Genomic DNA, 16,358 nt, shown 5'->3' with positions numbered 1-16,358 from the left:
GCAACAGCGTGGCTCAGGAGAAAGACTGGCACTACTTCTCAGTCTTCCCCTACTCTGATAACTAGCTCAAAAAAAAATCAATGTCAGCTAAGAAGACAGGCAGTTGGGAGGCCAATTTCTCTCTATATGCCATTTAAAAATAAATGCTTTCAGGACTAAAGACAAAGACTAGTGGTTAAGAATGCTTGCTGCTACTGTGGAAGACTGGAGCTCAGTTCCAGCACCCAGATCAAGAGCTCATAACCACTTAAAACCCCCACTCCAGAAGTTCTGATCCCTTCTGGCCTCTGTCAGAGCACACACACACACACACACACACACACACACACACACACACACCCCTAAAAGTAAATGTTTGCTCCCCACAGTTGCATAGTGTCTTGTGCAAAAGCTTTTTTGCTTATATGTGTATTTTTCCTTTTATTGAAGAAATTTTTCTTATATAATATATTCTAATTACAGGTTCCTCTTCTCACCCTACTTCCTCCCGATCTCTCCTATCCCCTTTTCTGTCTCTCACTAGAAATAAACAGGCTTTCAAGAGGTAATAATAAAATAAAGTAAAAGAAGATAAAATGAAAACCAGCACATAGAATAGTACAAAACAAACAAACAAAAGGAAAAGAGTCCAAGAAATGGCTCAAAAAGATTTATATGGAGGCAGAGACCCACTCATTCACACACTCAGAAATCCCATAAAAACACTGAACTGGAAGCCATGATATATTTAATGAACATTTACTGTAGCAAGGGAAAATAAAACTAAAGAAAAGATTAAAATAAAATAAGCTCCGACATGGCATTATGGCACAAGGAGCCCGTAAAGATGCCATAGAATTTATTTGACCAATTACTACTGGACGTGTAGCCTACCCTTAAGAGTAGTTTGTTTTCCCAGGGCGACTCCTTTGGGGAAACCCAGTCTTTACTTGCAAGTGGTTATCAGTTGGAGATAGCTAGAAACTAGGCATGGGGACACGTGTCCATTCTTTCAGATCTATGACTCCAGCTGGTACAGACCTGCGCAGGCCCTGTGCATGTTGCTCCTGTCTCTGAGAGTTCATAACTAAATATATGGTGATATAGAGGGCTTCGGTTTCTTGGTGTCCTCCAACCCCTCTGGCTCCTACACACTTTCTACCTCCCTTCTGAGGGGTTCCCCGAATACTGAGCAGAAGGGTTTGATGGAGACATTCCATTTAGTGCTGAGCATGCCAAGGTCTCTCACTCTGCACATTGCCTGGCTGTGGTCTTTATGTTTGTCCCCATCTGCTGCAGAAGAAGCTTCTCTGATGATGGCTGAGCAGGGCACTGATCTTCTTCCCTCACCACAGTGCATATGTGATTTTAATTTAAGGCAAATCTGCCGGTTCTCTCAACAGAGCAGACATAGACAGGTTACTGCCAGCAGCTATTTAGATGTGATTACTTCCCTACTTGTTTTTGGACATAGTGTTCTATTCCTAAGGGATATTTTGACTCTGTTTGGCATCACTTTCATACTACGGTTTCATGTTTTGTCATATGAAAAAGAAAGCTTTAGAGAGTATTGTGATATAGTTTTTTCTTCTAAGCGTGACATGGTTATAGTCATCACAGAGACAAGATTGCTATAGGAACTACAGAGGACCTTGCTGTGTTTCCAGTCTAAACAGGAAAATAAGAAAGGCAATACACAGATAGCCAGGGCATAATCATGAGATGAAACTAGCAACTTAGCCTCATGGTCCATGGATGGAGGGAGAGAGGGTCCCTAGACTTTCATTCAAGATCCTACCTACTGCCCTCTCCTGTCACCTGGTCTGGAGTAGAAGTGGTAGAGTAAATAGGAAGTAAAAAGTCCATGGGGAGGGGACTACTGCCATGAGTCATCTCTCCTGCTCCTGGAAGCAGCCTCTCATATATTGATCCACCAGGAGTGACTTCATTGACTCAGCATCCTGGGCTCATATGGACTTGTGTCTGTGGTCTGTTATTGCCCTGCCAGGAGTGAAGAGACACTTCTTCATGTCTCCTCAGGAAAAGCTGTACATCGGAGATTCTTAGCATTAAGAGCATCATTAAGAGTACAAACAGCTGTGCACACAAGTGAATAGTTTGAGTGTGAGTGTGTGTGTATCGGTGTGTAAGTGTGTGTGAGTGTGTGTGAGATTGTGTGAATGTGAGTGTGTGCGTATGTGTGTGAGAGATTGTGTGAATGTGAGTGTGTGTATGTGTGTGAGAGTGTGTGTGTGAGTGTGTGAGTATGAGTGTGTGTGAGTATGAGTGTATATATTAGTGTGTGTGAATGTGTGTGAGTGTGAGTGTGTGTATGAGTGTGTATGTGAGTGTGTATGAGTGTGTGTGAGTGTATGTGAGTGTGTGAGTGTGAGTGTAAGAGTGTGTGTGAGTGTGTGAGTGTGAGAGAATGTGTGTGTGTGTGTGTGTGTGTGTGTGTGTGTGTGTGTGAGTCTTAAGGTGAACGTTTGTAAGGCTTGCCTTCCTGCTGGTTTTCTCTGCCTGAGTCTTGGATATGGATGGATATACAACCCTCAGCTTCATTCTCTGACTACTTCTTGTCTCTCTCTCTCTCTGTTATGGACTCTCCCAATGGAACTGTAGGCCAAAATAAGCACTTTCTTTTTTTACCCCTATAAGTCACTTTTGATCATGGAGTTTTATTACAGTGACAAAAAATAAGGACTGCACCTCCCTATCATGTTATGGCACCATTCCTTGCGTTGTGGCATTTACTAGACCAGCTTGCTTTTATGGTTTCCAAGTTAAAGAGCACCTCAGTTGGTTCTGCTGAGACTCCCAACACTCCTGTCTCACAGAGGCTGAACCAGGACAGCGCCTGGCAGAGTCCAAAGACGATGAACGCTGGGAGATTCCTCGCATCCGACTTCTAAATCTGTAAGTTCACATCCAAGATAGAAGGAACGCAGGGGCCTAACTCCTCAGCTCTGGGTATGCTAGGTTCTGGGCGTGACTACAATGCAAGAGGATGAGGGGCTCTGGAGACTGCATATCCCGGACAGGCGCCTGAGTTTGGTCCTTGGGACCTAGATGGTAAATGAGAACACAGACTCTGGCGAGCTGTCTTTCGACCCTCACATGCACAGTGTGGAACCTCTGCATCCCCTACAACAAAACCAGCAACCTCTCTTTGTTTTTCAGATGTGAGAGGATGAGCTGGGAAAGCAATGTCATCATTAGCACAATCTAATGCAGAAAGATTAAAGCCTGAGGCTTCTTGTGCTAGTCATTATTCTCACTGCTGAAGCCATATCCAACCAGAAGCAACTTAGAGGAACAGGGGCAGGAGGGGCAGCAGGGGTAGGAGAGGCTGCAGGAGGGGCAGGAAGAGGGGCAGCAGGGGCAGCAGGGCCTGCAGGAGGGGCAGGAGGAAGGACAGGAGGAAGGGCAGCAGGGGCAGCAGGGAGAGGAGGGGCTCCAGGGGCAACAGGGGCAGGAGGGGCTGCAGGAAGGGCTACAGGAGCAGAAGGGGCAGCAGGAAAGGCAGGAGGAGGGGCAGAAAGGACAGGAGGGGCAGCAGGGGCAGCAGGAGGGGGAAGAAGGGCTGCAGGGGCAGAAGGGGCTGCAGGAGGGGCAGGAGGAGCAGGAGGAAAAACAGGAGGAGGGGCAGCAGGGAAAGGAGGGGTTGCAGGAGGGGCTGCGGGGGCAGAAGAGGCTGCAGGAGGGGCAGGAGGGGCATCAGGGACAGAAGAAACTGCAGGAGGGGCAGGAGGAAGGGCAGCAGTTGCAGGAGAGGCAGGAGGGGCAGGAGGAGCAGGAGGGACAGGAAGGGCAGCAGGGAGAGGAGAGGTTGCAGGAGGGGCTGCAGGGGCAGAAGAGGCTGCAGGAGAGGCAGCAGGAGGGGCAGGAGGAGGGGCAGCAAGGGCAGGAGGGGTTGCAGGGTCAGCAGGGGCAGGAGGGCCTGCAGGAAGGGCAGGAGGGGCAGGAGGTAGGGCAGCAGGGGCATCAGGGAGAGGAGGGGTTGCAGGAGGGGCTGCAGGGGCAGAAGAGGCTGCAGGAGGGGCAGCAGGGGCAGCAGGGAGAGGAGAGGTTGCAGGGTCAGCAGGAGCAGGAGGGGCAGGAGGGGCAGGAGGAAGAACAGGAGGAAGGGCAGCAGGGGCAGCAGGGAGAGGAGGGGTTGCAGGGTCAGCAGGGGCAGGAGGGCCTGAAGGAGGGGCAGCAGGAGGGGCAGGAGGAGGGACAGCGAGGGGAGGAGGGGGAGAAGGGGCTGCAGGAGGAGCAGGAGGGGCAGGAGGAGGAACAGCAGAGGCAGCAGGGGCAGGAGGGCCTGCAGGAGGGGCAGGAGGGGCAAAAGGGGCAGGAGGAGGGGCAGCAGTGGCAGCAGGGAGAGGAGAGGCTGCAGGGGCAGCAGGGGCAGGAAGGCATGCAGGAGGGGCAGGAGGGGCTGGAGGAAGGGCGGGAGGAAGGGCAGCAGGGGCAGCAGGGGCAGCAGGGGCAACAGGGAGAGGAAGGGTTGCAGGGGCAGAAGAGGCTGCAGGAGGGACAGCAGGAGGGGCAGGAGGAGGGGAAGGAGGAGGGGCAGCAAGGGGAAGAGGGGCTGCAGGAGGGACAGGAGAGGCAGGAGGGGCAGGAGGGACAGGAAGGGCTACAGGAACAGGAGGGGCAGCTGGAAAGGCAGGAGGAGGGGCAACAAGGGCAACAAAGGCAGCAGGGGCAACAGGAGGGGCAGGAGGGGCTGCAAGAAGGACTGCAGGAGCAGGAGGAGGAACAGCAGGGGCAGCAGGGGTGGAAGGGCCTGCAGGAGGGACAAGAGGAGCAGGAGGGGTAGGAGAAGTGGCAGGAGGAGGGGCAGGAGGGGCAGCAGGGAGAGGAGAGGCTGCAGGGGCAACAGGGGTAAGAGGGCATGCAGGAGGGGCAAGAGAGGCAGGAGGAAGGGCAGAAGGAAGGGCAGCAGGGGCAGCAGGGAGAGGAGGGGTTGCAGGGGCAGAAGAGGCTGCAGGAGGGGCAGCAGGGGCACCAGGGAGAGGAGAGGTTGCATGGTCAGCAGGGGCAGGAGGGCCTGCAGGAGGGGCTGCAGGAGGTGCTGCAGGAGGGGCAGGAGGGGCAGAAAGGCTGCAGGAGGAGCAGGAGGGGCAGCAGAAGGGGGTGCAGGGGCAGGAGGGGCAGGAAGGGCTGCAAGGGCAACAGGGGTAGAAGGGGCTGCAGGAGGAACAGGAGGGGCAGCAGAGAGAGGAGAGGTTGCAGGCAGGGCAGAAGGGGCAGAAGGAACTGCAGGAGGAGTAGCAGGGGAAGGAGGGGCAGCAGGAGCAGAAGGGGAGAGAGGAAGGACAGCAAGGGCAGGAGGGGCAAGAGGGGCAGGAGGAGAGGGAGGAGGAGGAGCATCAGGGGAAGCAGGGAGAGGAGGGACTGCAGCAGGGGCTACAGGGGCAGCAGGGGCAGCAGGAGGGGCAGGAGGGGTAAGAGGGGCAGGAGGGGTAAGAGGGGCAGGAGGGGGAGGAGGGGGAGGAGGAGGGGCATCAGGGAGAGGAGGGGCTGCAGGGGCAGGAGGGGCTGCAGGGGCAGGAAGGCCAGGAGGGGAAGGAGGAGAGACAGCAAGGGCAGAAGGGGCTGCAGGAGGGGCAGGAGGGGCTTCAGGTGCAGGAGGAGGGGCAGGAGGTGAAGGAGAAGCAGGAGGAGGGGCATCAGGGGCAGGAGGTATGTTAGGGACTAGAGGGGCAGCAGGGGCAGGAGGGCCAGCAGGAGGAGCAACAGCAGGGGCAGCAGGAGCAGCAGGGGCAGCAGGGGCAGGAGATGTGTCAGGGATAGGAGGGGCAGTAGGGGCAGGAGGTCTGGCAGGAGGGTTAGGAAGGGTAGCAGGGGTTGGAGGGGCCACAGGATAGGGACAGCAGAGGCAGCAACAGGGGCAGCCAAAGCTAGTCACATTGCATCTGCTCTGAGTTGCTCTGAAGTGGACCTGGGTATCCAACCTTCATGGCTGTGCTGGAGAGATGGCTCGGTCGATAAAGAACTTGCCTTGTAAGTATGAAGTTCAGAGTTCAGATACCCAGCATTCACACACACACACACACACACACACACACACACACACACACACACACACACACGCAAACGCACACACATGCACAGGTGTGTTCATTCCCAGATGCATGCGTCTGTAGCCTTACTATGTTTCCAGGGAAAGGGTCAAGCAGAGAAAATCGGATCCCTGGAGATCACTGGGAAACTACTCTTGCAAATAAGGTATCTTTGGTTCTAGTGAAGAACATTGTCTCCAAAACAAAATCAAATCGAATCAAGGAAATAAAAACACTGGGTAATAGATAATGATGGACCAGAAAGCCTGCCCCTAGTGACCAAAGTAAACCCTGTGTGTGGTCCCTGGGAAAACCTCCAACATGAAACCCAGAGCATGTCCATGAAGAGTGATGTGACTGGACGCAGTTGTGTATAATCGGGGGAGTGTGTGGTGAGTGTGTGTGTGCCTCAGCCACATGGACTCAGTGTTTATGGCAGGTCCACTCAAATAGTGGATCCTGTTTCTTCTTCAGACATGGGTGGGGGAGAGTGGGCAGCACCAACAGAACGTTTAGTTCACATGACAATGCTAGCCATAGCCTCAGTACCAATGAAAAGTTCTTCAGTAGAGATCACAAGGCCCTGTGTCAAGTACAGGGAGTACATTCCATTTCTGTCCCAGGCTATAGAAAGGATCAGGAGCCCGGGCCTGTAAGATGTTGTCGTGGTGCAATCGTTGCTGTGACTGAACTCTTAATTGTGATTTGATCTCAATTGCCAACTTGTGTTTTAAGTCACTTGGGACATGCCTCTGGGTGGGTCTGGGAGACATTTTCAGGAAGGACTGACTAAGGGATGAAGACATTTGAGAGAATGTACAACACCTCCTAATGGTGGCCCAGTATAAACGGTTCTAAGTGGGCTAAAGATAAGAATTAGCAGGGAGGAGCAGATGACCTGGTATGGGTTGCCAGCACCAATTCCTGGCATTGCACAACCTGTAGCCAGCTCCAGAGTATCTGATACATTTTTTTTGGCATCTGAAGACACTACATACATGCAGCTCTCTCTCTCTCACACACACACATACACACACACATGCATGCACACATGTGCATGTATGCATTCTATCAAAAACTCAGGGTTGCTTTTGCCTGCCTGCTTTCTTGCAGGTAAATATGTCTATTCTGTTGTTGTTGTTGTTGCTGCTGCTGCTGCTGCTGCTGCTGCTGCTGCTGCTGCTGCTGCTACTGCTGCTGCTAATCTTTGCTGACATCAGACTTCAGCTTCCTTGGCTTCCGATGTAGACTGAAGACCAGCACCACTATCGACATCTTCTAGACCTCCAGCTCCAGACTGAGGCTTCTAGGTATCCATCTCATGGGCTGAACATCTCAGTTCACAGTCTCTCCAGCATGCAGACAGTCAGGGCTGGACTAGTCAAGCCTGTCTGCTGCAAGCCAAGCCAGTCTATTAACTCGCCTCTGTAGTATATTTTCATTCTATCTGTTAGCTTCCTCCAGAGAACCCTGGTACAGAGTTGTTTTAGCAACCACTTCCCAGAGAACAATTGGTTAACAAGGATCACGCAGTGCTGGGTTGCTCCTTCTAGAGCAGCCTTTAGAAAAACCTCAGAAGTAGAAGACACCTTTTTGATAGAAGAATACAGAGGAAACAAAGGCAGCTGAATCGATTAGACTGCTCAATACCCACACAGCATTCTGCATAATTAGTCAAGCAGGAATGATGTGCTTAAGTAATTTGTAACATTTCTTGCTTGTAAAGAAGAGAAGCTATCAAAAAAAGCAATAGAGACACATTAAAAAAAAACTGTTCCAAGATGCTCAGCGGATGCTGATAAACTCCTGTTAAAAATATGTCTAATCGGGGCTGGGGATTTAGCTCAGTGGTAGAGCGCTTACCTAGGAAGCGCAAGGCCCTGGGTTCGGTCCCCAGCTCCGAAAAAAAAGAACCAAAAAAAAAAAAATTAAAAATATGTCTAATCTACTTCCCCAAAAAAGTGAAAAAGTCTGTCTGCAAAAGTAGCTAGAAAAATTGCCTAGGAGATGTAGCCTTGGACTTGAGAGAAATATCAATCTGAAAAGTCTATCATCCAAAGACCTGTACGTCAATAGTAGATTTGAATTATGGAGCTGGGCTGCACCTTAATTTACATGGTTCTTCCCCAAGTAGCCAGATAATATTAATACCTTGCATTTATATGACGACTGTCTTCCCAGATGGCTTCATTAAATTGTATGTTTTATGAGACCCTCTCTCTGAAACGTGGTCATCTCTGGATGAGAACGATGCTCCTGGGTGACTCAAGAGAGGGGAAAAAAAAATCCCCATCTTCCTAACCGCGATCATAAAAACGTTCAGTTAGCAAGCATTTCCTGAGCATCTGTGTGGGCAGAGCCGGAGACAAGTCTGTAGACAGTGACATACGGAAGCTTAAAAGGACGTGGTCCCAGAGCAGCAGCGACGCCTCAGTCCATAATGTGCTTGCTTGTCTTGCTGTGCAAGTGTGAAGACCCGAGCTGAGCTTGGATTCCTGGCACTCACATAAAACTCCAGGTATGGGAGGCAATGCGGGCTGCACCACAGCCACAAAATTCCCAGAAGCTTTGAGCAGAATTGGCACCCGGAGGGAAGCTTGGGGAGGTATAGACAGGCCTAAGCAGCTGGAGCTGGGGTTTAATCGGGTGACATAGGCAGGCCTAGGTAGGAGAAGCTGAGTTCCCAACTTGATACAGGAGCTAGGTGGGGGCTAGACTTCTGGTGTAAAATTCCTGGGAGCTGTGAGTAGGCCTGGTACAGGCTGTGGTGCTGCTACTGGTGTTAGCAGAATACAGGTAAAATAAAAGTAGAGAGCAGGAATAGAGGAGAGAGACATGTGATGGGCAGCGGAGTGATGGGAATTGGGGAATGCAGGGTCAGAGGAAAACTTAACCCAAATGAACTGTGCATGAAGAAGCTACTTGGGAACACCTGTGATCTTGCTATCCAAATAAAAACAATTTAATGAAGGAATTGTATAACATAATATGAACACTCAGGGGAAACATACTGTGAATAAAGGTTTAAGTGGGCTTGGGGACAGGGTGGGGAAGGGATTGTTTAACCAAAACTTAGACGATATGAAGACCCCTGCTTTGTAATCTAATTGAAAAAAATGTAACTTTTAGAGGAAGTTTGAACTCAAGTACTCCTTGTTAGTGAACAATCCTGTTCCCAGAAGACATGTGTTATTAAGTGAAAAGCTCAGTTCTGGGCATGAATTGCTTCCCTGATTTATTGGTCAGAGAGGCTTCAGAGGCATCAAAACCCATACAGCCTATCACCATTGCTCTTGATTGCCTACTGTAACATGGTGACAGGACCCATCCCTAAAAGCAATACATGCTTTTGTTGCAGGACATAGAGAAATCAATCCTGAACTGATCAGAAAACTCTCCCTGCTGGTTACCACTCATAGTGCTAGAAAACCCTATGCAAGCTGCTACTGGGGGAGAAGGGACATCAGTGGTCTTATCCAATGCTGGGTCTTTTTTTTTTTAAGATTTATTTATTTATCATATATAAGTACACTGTAGCTGTCTTCAGACACACCAGAAGGGGGCATCAGATTTCATTACAAGTGGTTGTGAGCCACCATGTGGTTGCTGGGATTTGAACTCAGGGCCTACTAGAGGAGCAGTCAGTGCTCCTAACCGCTGAGCCATCTCTCCAGCCAGTGCTGAGTCTTCTATGCAACAATACAGACCTGCCAGGCAAGATGTGTCTGTGGTTGCAATGGCGGCACAACAGCTTGTGGATAATCTCTTGGATGTGAGCACTGCTCCACAGGAGGGAATTCATGGCTGGTATGGCAAACACAGCCAAAAACATGGCCAGGAAAGTCAAGGACCCCAGGGGAGAACCTTTTGATGCTGTTTTTTTTCTCAATAGTTATGTTGTCAAATCACCTATGGATGTTTAGGTTTATAAAGGTGGATGTATTTGTGCTGCTCCTAATTCTTCAGAGAAGCTCCTTATCGCAGTGCATTGTGGGTACTGAAGAGATTCACTACTTAAAATGCCAACGATAAGTAACAGTGAATGCTTAACAAACGTAGATAAGGCATCTGGATCAAGCCCCATTCACAGGCTTAGGGAACATCTTGGAAGAGGGGATACAAAGAATGTATGATCTGGATGATGAGGGAGAGTGCTGTGAACTGCTGTCCCCTAGATAGGCCTGCCTGTTCCCCACATGGACACACAGCAGTTGTGGTCACCATGGTTACTTGCATGAGACCTGTGCAAGATCAAGCCAATTAACAGTTCCAGTGTGGAAGACAGAGGGGGTTCTGGTGTACCATCTGCTGCTGCAGCTATAAAGCTTGCTCATGCCCAGTGGATGACCTTAGGCCCATGCATGTGACTACTGAAGAGCTCGCTCATGCCCAGTGGATGACCTTAGGCCCATGCATGTACTACTGAAGAGCTCGCTCATGCCCAGTGGATGACCTTAGGCCCATGCATGTGCTAAAGAGCTTGCTCACGCCCAGGGGAGGAGTTGGAGGAAGAGAGAGATCCAGATTGTATAAATTGTATAAATGCATGACATTTTCCAAAGAATAAATACATATTATAAAAAAGTACAGGAGTATTTACAAGTGCCTGGAATCCCAGTTGATAGATGAAAACAGGTGGATTTCTGGGTCTCTTGGGCCAGCAAGTTGTATTGAATGATGACTTCCGGGCCAATGAGAGTCCTGTCTTAAGGACATGATGGCATATGCCTTTAATCTCAGCATTCCAGAGACAGAAGCAGGCAGATCCTCGTGAGTTTGTTCCAGGCCAGTGAGAGTGACATAGTTGACCCTGTTTCAAACAAACAAAAGATGGAGAGAAACAGAAGAACTCAATTTCTGGCCTCTACACACATATGCATCCATGTAAACCTGCATACAGCACTACATGAACACACACACACACACACACACACATACACACACACACACATACACACACACACACTCACATGTACATACCCACCAATAAATATTTAAAAAATAAAGAGAAGCAAAAAACAAGTCACTCTGTCAGCTTATATCTAGAAGTTTCTCTCCAACCACTCCCATTCTTAGAGCGTCTGCTGTTTGGGGAGGTTTTTGAGCACAGCCGTTCTGACTGGATAAGACAGAATCTCAAGGTACTTTTAATTTTCATTTCTATGATGACTAAAGACAGTAGATTTTTCAAGTGTTTACTGGCCATTGGGTCTTTTTTTTAATGGCGCGTTTATAAACTATCTTATGTATATGTGGGAACACATCTGCATGTCTGCATGTGGACTCTAGAGAACAATTTTCAGTGTCATTTCTCAGGAATCACCTATCTCTCTTGTTGGCCTGGAGCTCAGGAAGTAGACTGGGCTTGCTGGCCAGTGAGCTCCAAGGACATGGAAGGCTGTATTCACCTCCCCAGCCCTGCACCCTGGATTTTCCACATGGATTCTTGGGATTGACCTCAGGTCCTCTGTCTTACACAGCAGGCCCTTGACCAGCTGAGCCATTTCTCCAGCCCAGTTTGTTCTTGTGAGAAGTATCTGTTCGGTTGACCTGCCCATTTCCCGGTTAGCATACTTATTCGTTTGATGTTTGATATTTTTGGGGTTCCTCCTAAATTCTGGATATTAATCTCCTGCCAGATGACTAGCTATTAATGATTCTTCACTGATTCTGCACTGCAGGCTGCCTCTTCTCTCTTTACCCTTCTGTTTGCTTTGCTCTGCAGAAACTTTTTACTGTGGTATGTGCAATTCCATCCATGAATTCTTTCCTAAACTACAGAGCTAATGACCCACAAAATCATTGCCTTTGCCTAAGGAAAATTTCTGTCATCTTGGAGTCTTCCAAATCAGAACTAGAGGCTGTCTGAGCAAGAGGAGGGAGTGGTGGCTCTGGTGTTTACTTAGCTTGCGGAAACTCAAGGGATAATATTAAAGTGCAAAGGCTAATGTTCCCTTCTGGAAGTCATTCTCTGTTGTTTTCAATGTATTAGTCATCCGATGAAAACAGGCAGGCTTCTAGGCTCTCGACTTCAAGACTTCACTGAATCTCAGACTGCTTTCTAGCACTTTATGCTTTGTTTGCCTAAACTTGGACTTGCTGTAGACATTGTCTAATGTGGTGCTTCTTTCGGTAACAAAACTTAGGTTTTAGCTTAAAAAGTGAAAAGCCAGGGCTGAAGACAGAGCTGAATAGAGCGCTTGTCTAGCATGATGGAAGCTATAGGTGCAAGCCAGGCACTGCGTAAACAGGGTGTAGCAATATAAGCCAATCATCTCAGCACCAGGGAAGTGAAGGCGAGAGGCTCAGAAGTCTAAACTTATCCTGGGCTATGCTATGTAGTAAGTTCAAGGCCAGCCTACAGTACTCAAGGCCTTAACTCACAAGCAAGCAAGCAAGTAAGCACTTTGAATGAAAATGTAACCTCTCAAACACTTTAAAGTCTAAAAGCCCTTTTGACAAAGCTAACCCCTAGATTATATACCAATACTGCAGGTGCTATAGGAATTCAGAGAAGGAAGCGTGTCATGATCAAAGACAACCAGGAAAACCTTCAAGTAGTTGATGGGGCTTGCAGCAGGCCTTGAGGAACTTGTAGATTGAAATAATCACTGAAAGAATCCTTTAGTCCTAAGAGCATCTTAGAGGAAGGGTGTTCAGAAGCAGGTCAAAGGATATTTCCATTCCAGCACGAAGTTTTCACTGAATTCTCACCACTAAGAAAAGCAAAGAACAGTATGTTGACTAAGTCCTAGCAATTTAATTTAGCAGAGACGGTCCTGCATGCTAAGATAGTGTTCCTTGGTTTAGGGGGGAAAGTATCCATTTAAAGAGATAGCAGGAGGTTATAACCAGTAAAGAGCTTGCCTTGCAGGCCTGAGGACATAAGTTCCACCCCAAGAGTTCAGGTAGATAAACTAGGTGCGGTGATACACACTTGTAATCCTAGAACTTACGGAGCAAAGATAGGTAGGTCCCTGTGGCTCTCTGGCCATTCATCTTAGCCTACTTAGCTCTAGGTTAAAGGGGTACAGAGATAAAGGAAGGAGGAAAGAAAGAGAGCTTGGATGGTGCTCAAGAACTTGTCCTCAGTTCTCCACATACAGGCACACACATATAAGAAGTAACATGGCAGCAAATGGATAATTGGTGCTTTTCTTTTGTGGACTAATGATAGAACATTTATCTTTTATGTACGTGGTCCTATTTCTTTACCTACTGTCTGTCTGTCTGTCTATCTATCTATCTATCTATCTATCTATCTATCTATCTATCTATCTATCTAATTATCCATCATTCTGTCTCCTATCTTGTGTCACTATTTGTCTCTATATTTACCCCCTCTGAAATCTTATTAACTAATAAATCCAAAGACCTGGTGCATTCCAGTTGGCTGAGCTTTCTGGTCAGTGGACTTTGCTGTAGCCTCTATTCAGTAGGTTAGGAGTTCAACATCATCACTGAACTTTAGGGCTTCAGTTCTCTGTTTCTCTGCTTGGCCATGGAAACCAGTGCTAGCGACACTTAGTTCACGATGATATAGCTACACTTCATATGCTAGAACCAGGACACACCTCAGATCTTCCAGATATCTAAGTCTGAGCGCCCAACAGAACAACATCTGCCCCGTAGACCTTTACTTTGCTTCAGAGCCACCTGCCACGTAGGCAGCAGAGTGAATGCCAGGCTGTTTACCAATGACCTTGCTTGGCAGTGGTTAACTAGGAACAGTTTTGCAATCCTTCCTCCCTCTAGCTGGGCGGTGTGAGGAGGTATTTAGAGTTTGATTTCAGCACAGGCAGGGTGAGTTTCCTCTACAGAGGCCAATTTTAGGTATTTAAAGTCCTGCTTGGCTTCTCGACACAGAGTGATACTGACCCTCTCAGTCACCAAACTACTCTCTTCTCTCAGAACAGGGTGGAGAAGCAATGTTGTAGCATAAAATGTTAAGGTTTTCTGTTTCCAAAATTACCCCCACCTCTCCCAGCTCCTTATAAAGAAGTATTAAGGAGACATTTTTTGAGGCAGTAAGAGCTGATGCTCAGTAAAGATGTATTAAGAGAGGTGACCAAAAGTAAGAATGAAAAATAAAGGGCCTAAAAACATCTGCCAGCTACACATCTGAAGGAATATTAGTTTCTAGACTATACCAAGAATTGAAAAAAAATTAAGCACCAAGACAGTAAACAACTCAATTAAAAAATTCACTGAACAGAGAGTTCTCAAAAGAAGGAATACACACGGCTAAGAAACATTTTAAGACAGGTTCACCATCAGCAGCCACTAGGAAAATAAGGATTAGCAGTACTTGAAGCTTCTTCTTACTTACCGAGGGATTAAGACAACAAAAGACAGTAAGTATTAGTGAGGATGTGTGGAAAGGGGATCCCTCAGGCACTGCTGACTGCACACTGGTGTGGCTACTATGCAGCGGGTCAGAGTGGCATTCCTTAGAAAGCAAGCAGTGGACTGACCCTATGGCCCAGTCATACCACTCCTGGGATTATACACCAAGGACTTTAAATCCTATGACAGAGGCCCGTGTTTGTTCATGTTCATTGTTGTTCTATTCACAATAGCTAGCACAGGAAAGCAATAATCACCTGGGTGAGAAGTTATACCTGAAGGTGCAATACTGACAGGAATGTTATGGTGGTAACCAACCCCTTTCTAATAGGATTTAAGACCCACTCCCAAGAAGGAAACACATGCCAAATACTATAAGCCCAGCCAAGAGCCCATGGGTGAATCTACTACTATAATTTTGCTATGGAAACAAAGATGAATGTGTATCAACTGATGAATTGGTAATGAAAGTGTACTTAAATACCATTGGCTTTTATTCAGCTATAAAGAAAAACTATAGCTGAAAATTTCTCATAAGTGGATCCCAGCACTGAATTTTTAGATCTGTATTCTTAACTTGAAGTATATGTAGAATCTAGGCAACTAGAAAAGAGGTGCTGTGGTAAGGAGAAAAAATATCTTGAGGGAATATGGATAGTAAAATATAGGTGATATGAAGGGGAACAGGAAATAATGGGGAGACAGATTTAAATTGGGAGAGGAATGGGAGGGCAGGGCAAAGGAAGGGGTGAGGAAGGACTAACTAACACTAAGGGCATTTGGAAAAGCCATATAGAAGATTTCTTTACATTTCATAAATGCATACACTCATATAAAAGTTGAATTGGGGTTACCCTATACAGGCTTCTAACAAATGCCATAAATTGTCAAATAAAAATTCTAGTCAGGTGTGGGATAATTCCCCTTAAATTATTGCTCAGGGATGTTCCAGACACATATTCTCCACGATAATACAGGACATTGCCATACTCTTGGTTGTTGATTAGAATTTGATGGTAAGACCATATTGCTAAAAACCAACCAACCAACCAGCCAAACAAACAAAACAAAACAAAACAAAATTCACCAACTTTGATCATGGGGTTTGAAGAAGTCAAGTGGGTACTGACCAAGTTTCCTCCCATTGGCTAAGTAAATATATATATATATATATATATATATATATATATATATATATGTGTGTGTGTGTGTGTGTGTGTGTGTGTGTGTGTGTGTGTGTGTGTGTGTGTGCGTGTGTATATGTATATATACATATACACACACATATATATATACACAGAGAGAGAGACAGAGAGAGTCAGAGAGACAGAGACAGAGAGAGAGAGTATGGAAAGATGCTACACAGTTGTTGCAGAAGAAAAAAAATCATCGGAAGTTTTACCCAGATATGAACCCTATGAGCTACAATAACAACTGATGTGGCAAATTATGTCCACAGGTACAACAGTAATATGAGTTTTATGGGGCTAACCAATCTCTGATTGTATTTAAGGCTTGCTCCATAGGAAGGGACAAATGCTTGATACTGTAAATCTGACCAAAGACCAATTATTGGGGAGATCATAGGCCCCAGAGTAAATCTACGACTATAAGTTTTTGTCAAACTGCTCTCTAAGTTTGCATCTTTATACACAGTGCAGCATTCAGACTTTATCTGAAAAGTCTCCTTGTGCAGTGGACAGTTGTTAATTACAGAAACTCAAGAACAGTCAAAATACAGAGAGCAAATGTCTGAGAGTGTTTACCTATGAATGAGGCATCCCACCCCAGTGCTCAGGCACCATTGTAGAAGAGGAGACAGAGAGGACCACAGTGAAACAGTGTCTTCTGAGCATGATATGACCTCTGCACTCATGAATTCACAGAAGATGAAATTGCCTACCTAAAACCTGAAACAACATACAGCTAGGCAACATGGCAGCATGGGAGGTAGAGGGGCTCACAAGCCCTCATCCCTAC

At 47.2% G+C, this 16,358-nt stretch overlaps 1 long non-coding RNA gene across 1 annotated transcript; it reads left to right on the top strand.

Moving 5' to 3' along the window:
* The first annotated feature begins 1,846 nt into the window (after positions 1 to 1,846).
* LOC134481484 (uncharacterized) lies at positions 1,847 to 3,243 on the top strand. Its single transcript, XR_010056984.1, has 2 exons — positions 1,847 to 2,895; positions 3,160 to 3,243. It is a non-coding gene; the product is annotated as an uncharacterized LOC134481484 (long non-coding RNA).
* The last annotated feature ends 13,115 nt before the right edge of the window (positions 3,244 to 16,358 follow it).

This window comes from Rattus norvegicus, chromosome 13 (genome assembly GCF_036323735.1).
Source record: "Rattus norvegicus strain BN/NHsdMcwi chromosome 13, GRCr8, whole genome shotgun sequence".
Taxonomy (NCBI): domain Eukaryota; kingdom Metazoa; phylum Chordata; class Mammalia; order Rodentia; family Muridae; genus Rattus; species Rattus norvegicus.
This window is presented reverse-complemented; position numbering and strand designations above follow the sequence as displayed.